General features: G+C 47.2%; 1 pseudogene across 1 annotated transcript; it reads right to left on the reverse strand.

The window, feature by feature from the left end:
* Positions 1-210: 210 nt before the first annotated feature.
* LOC310797370 (relaxin-3 receptor 1 pseudogene) lies at positions 211-3,213 on the reverse strand (annotated as a pseudogene). Its single transcript has 3 exons — positions 3,004-3,213; positions 1,316-1,756; positions 211-822 (listed from the first exon to the last, which is right to left on the reverse strand). The product of its transcript is annotated as a relaxin-3 receptor 1 pseudogene (transcript).
* Positions 3,214-5,075: the final 1,862 nt, after the last annotated feature.

The following is a 5,075-nucleotide window of genomic DNA, read 5'->3' on the forward strand; positions in this document are numbered from 1 at the left end:
GCAAGCCCCAAATCAACGAATTTGATTTGGGGCTTTGCCAATAATAGTCTACTCACAATCTGAGTCAGGTATAGAACACAACAAGGACTTGGTTCAATAATGGCATAAAAAAAAATAGTTTATCTGTATGTATGACACTACATACTATGTAGTGTCACAAGACAATCTGGACTCATAACAGAGTCTGTCATTTGGCGTCGTGGGCGTAAATCACATATTGATTTCTTTGTGCATACTAACGTGCACGGGTGGCACCGCCTCCACTCTCCTGCCCCTCAGGGCGAGGGTGCAAAGGTTCCGAATGGAGCGAGAAACGCGGACCAGAAGCGCCTTCAGACCGGCCCGGTACTCTTGTCGGATGAGGCAGTAGAGCACGGGGTTCAGACAGCTGTTTGAGTGGGCCAGACACACAGTCAGCGGGAAGGCGTAAGCCTGGGCGTTGTAGAAGGCTTTGCTGAAGGGCGCCAGGTCGAATTTGATCAGCACCCCCCACAGAGTCAGGGCCTGGTTGGGCAGCCAGCAGATGAAAAACGTCAGAACCACGATGGTGACAGAGCGGGTGACTTTGGAGCGGCGCCGGTGGCGGCCCTGCTCGCACTCGGACCTCTCGGTCACACCCCCGCCGACGGCGCTGCCCACGGTGCGCCGGCTCAGGATGAACCGCAGCAGGAGGAGGTAGCACACGCTGATCACCACCAGGGGAACTACAAATCCCAGAAGCAACTTCTGCGTCTGATAGAGTCCCAGCAGGACTTGGGGGTCCCAGTGGCCTGAGTCAGAGTCAGAGAAGCGCACTAAGCACAGCTCGTCATCAGTGGACACCTGCAGACAGAAACAGGTGCATTGAGGGATGTTAAATACTTGCGGTTGTGTACTGGAAGCAAAACAAGAAAAGATGCCAGTCTCAGATTTGGGTTCTTTCTGTGGAGGGCTGGGCGATTATGGTTGAAATCAATATCACAATAATCATATGGATTTTTCTCGATATCTAATAAAAATAATTATATATAAAAAAAATCTCTATATCAATATATTTCACAATGTGGTTCATGTATGCAAAGTCACGTTAAATAATGAATCTCCTTGAACCAAATGGGAATGTTAGGTGTGCGATGTCAAACAAAATAATAATAAATTCAAATAATATTCCCACCATACTTCATTTTATGAGATTTTTTAAGTAAAGTTTGCTTGTTATCACCAATTTAGTGTGTGTCACGATATTAAAATATCTTCATATGATCACGATACGATTCTATTAAAAGACGATAATTGAATTATCGCCCGGCCTTTATTTCTGTGTGATGCAACGAACCTGGACAGTGGTGGAGTAGAATGCGTGAGGCAGCGTAGCCACCAGTGACACCGTCCAGATGGCTAAGCTGGCCCACTTGGCGTGGGCCGCGGCGCTCCTCGGGCTGCCCATCTTCAGAGAGGTGGCGAGGGAGCGGTAGCGCGCCACGCTCATGGCGGTGAGGAAGAAGACGCTGGCGTACATGTTGAGCGTGGTGACCGAGCTCACGATCTTACACATGATGCGGCCGAAGGGCCAGCGGAAGTCCAGCAACGTGTCCACGGCCCAGAAGGGCAGCGTGAGGACGAACTGCAGGTCGGTCAGCGCCAGGCTCATCACGAAGCAGTCGATGGAGGACTGGTGCCCCCGGTGGCGGGAGTGGAGCAGGAACAGGGCCAGCAGGTTACCCAGCAGCCCCAGGACACACACCACCAGGTAGACCACGGAAATGACAACCCGTACCTGCCAGAGGGTGCAAGCAACGCATTCAGTTACAAACGGTGTTGGGGGGTAACTCATTTCAAAAGTAACATATTACATGTAATATATTACTTTTAGCAGTAACTCAGTAATATAACTTATTACAAATAGGATTTCAGTAATATTAATTATCTTATCTTATTGTCTTATGCAAATTAACACTATACATGACAATAACAAAGGAAAAGGAAAACATATACAATCTTGGACGGTTTACACTGACTTCAAGACGGTTTAAATTATTTTTTCTGGATGGTTCCGGGGCGGCGATGTCATTCTGCTACTGCTGTTATTTTGGTGAAAGTAATGCAAAAGTAGTGTAATAAGTAACAAGTTACTCTACACGGACAGTAATATTGTAAAGTAACTTATTACTTTCAAATGAAAGTAACTAGTAATATGTACAGTAGTAGGCTATATTACATTTTGAAAGTAACTTGCCCAACACTGGTTACAAATACATACAAGTCTTTTCATTATCTGTGCATGCACAGGGTGGCAAGGAGGAACCAGTGATGCTGATATATAGGACTAATCTTGGACATGCCAAGTGGCACTGGCCACCCCTGAAATCTAATTGGCCACCCCAATTTGCTATTTTTGCAAGGTCCTGCAGTTTTACAGCAAAAAATCAGATAGGCTACAACTTTGCAAATTGCATTGCAATTTTAGAGAAAAGTAGAATTTCCCTCAACTTCCAATTTTTTGCCAGTTCCCGCAATTTTACTGCAAAAAAATGACATGAAACTTTGCAATTGCAATTTTTCAGAAAAGCCACTACAAAATCAATCATTTTTCATTGCAACATTCACAACAACAAAAAAACTGTCAAATTTCAAGTCAATCACTTGTGTTGTGAGGGGCGTGGCCTTTCCAAAAATGATTGGGCTCATAATTTCTTGGGAAGGATTTGCACATCATTTTATTGGGCCAAGTTTCATTTCAGTCATCCCGGCTAGCAATTTGATCCAAGGATGCAGGTAAATAATAATAGGTTAGGCCTAATAAACTGGCTAACAAACTCAAGAGGGTTCTACTCCTTCGGGGGTTTTTGAACCGCAATAATACATTTTAGACACATCACGTTAGATTAACATAATTAACAAACAGCTATTAGTTAACCAGGAGAAATGGAATGGCTGATCAAAAAAGTCTGAAACAACTGAACTCTCTGTAATAAAAGAGAAGCACCGCGGTTAAACTGTGCGCATCCAGAGTGTATAGCCTACCGCCAGGTTGGCGCTGTCCGGGTAGAGCTCCATGGTGGACTCCCTGGAGAGCAGCTGCAGCCAGCAGTTCAGAGACAGGTTGGCGAGGCTAGAAGCGGCCGCTGGCCCGGTGTCGTTCACCTGCTGGGAGAGACCGTCGCGCTCCCCGGCCTCCCCTTCACACATACCCAGCCCCAACAAGAGCCCCGGGGCACTGCTGTTGCTTTGCATCGTGGTCATTGTGGTCTGATCTCTCCAGAGCAAAAGGGCGAGCTACTTCTCAAAACAAGTCCAGCTTTCCACCACGACGACGGTTCCCTTTAACTTACAAAGTGTGCAAAGCGCGCAGATGATGGAGAAAGGTGGGTCCCCATAATGTCCTCGTTTCTTGCTGTTGTATCTTGTTCAAAAGTTCTTTCTACCAGAGCGGAATCATAATAGCATAGCCCGCTATTTTCCCATGTGAGAAATTAAAGATGACAAAGTTAATTAACCTCGTGATAGCCTACTTTGGGCCGTTCAGCAGAGCCTAATATACATGTGCGGCTGCCTCTTGTTTGAGTGATGCTCATGCTGCTGATGACAGCGTCCAGTCTGGAGGCTTTTATACCCGCTGACCGCTTTCTCCGGCTCGGCGGTGCGCGCTGCGTTTTCCCCTAGTCTCCACTAGGCTGTACTGTGTAGCCTACAGCTATGAGATATCTAATTGTATTTCGCCCGAGGTAGGTGTGTTGATAGTGTGAACTAATTATTTCCTCTGAGGTGTGTGTGTGTGTGTGTGTGTGTGTGTGTGTGTGTGTGTGTGTGTGTGTGTGTGTGTGTGTGTGTGTGTGTGTGTGTGTGTGTGTGTGCGCGCGCGTGCACAAATATCACCATTCATATTCATGCATATGATGTGAAGGTAAATCTGATATACGTGCAGGCTGATCTTTACAGAAAAGGTTTCCTTACTGAAATCTGAAATTATGGCATCAGAGGAAGGAGACGCTTTCAAGCACCCCCCCCCCCACACACACCCACACACACACACACACACACACACACACACACACAGAAGTGAGAGGTATGTTTCCAATTTGCATTTTCTAATAGGTCAGCTGGTATTCATACAATACCACTGTGTGCGTATTATGTGCGTTTGAGGAAGAGGCAGAGAGTATTAATGACGCACCCAAGCTCCAAGACGCACCGACGCAACAGAACCTCGTCACCTCTGTTTTGTCCTGAATCTGAAGCAGCACACGACTCTTTGGGGGATCAGCTGAACAAGCGACTAACAATACGAGGTGGTCAGGGGTCATTCAAGGTCACATCAGGGGTCATTCAAGGTCACATCACATCTTCTAAGCCCTTGTTACGCAGCAGAGCTGAAGCTTGAGGCAGGCACAACACACAAGCTGAACTGACGCCTCACCGTTCACGCAAGAAGCCTTCTCTTTTCCTCTCAGCGCCTCCTCGGCACGCCTTGAACCTGCCCGCAACTCCCATTGGACTTCATGCCTGGCAGCTTCACGCGTCACGCTTGGAAAATAGGACTGAATCCTGAACGATCGCTTGAGCAAGGCGTGAGCGTGACACGCGCGCAGGTGGTGTTAACGGCCTCGCCTGTTAACAAATGAAAACTTGTGGGTTCGCCATAGGTTGAGCTTAGGTTGAGCGTTGCTTCGGCGTATGGTGTGAACGGGGGCTTATAGCCCCACTGGGTAGTATAGCAGGTGGAGCAGACAACGTCTTTTCCAATTTGGGGCCAAAGGTAGCAGCATGCAACTTTGCTCTCTAAAGACTGGCATGGAGCACGAGCTGAGGTCTCGAGGTGAGAATGAATGTTTCACATCTTGTGGGTGGCGATGGAGGAGGAGTAGGAGCTTGCTCCAGAGAGAGGTGTAAGGGAGGTGAGAAGGTTCTGCCACACATCATCACATGTGGAGAAAGACTGCAAAGGCTGAGCAGGAGATGCAGAAATTAGCCTAGCTAGATGCTGCAAAGGAGTGTGTGACTTCAGCAATATAAATGATGCTACATACTGGTGTTTAAGTTGCATTGAAGGCTTGTTTTGGCAGTGATAATAGTGAGACAGTCACAGCGGTTTTAAA

The sequence above is a fragment of the Poromitra crassiceps genome, assembly GCF_964638095.1.
Source record: "Poromitra crassiceps genome assembly, chromosome: 23".
NCBI lineage: Eukaryota > Metazoa > Chordata > Actinopteri > Beryciformes > Melamphaidae > Poromitra > Poromitra crassiceps.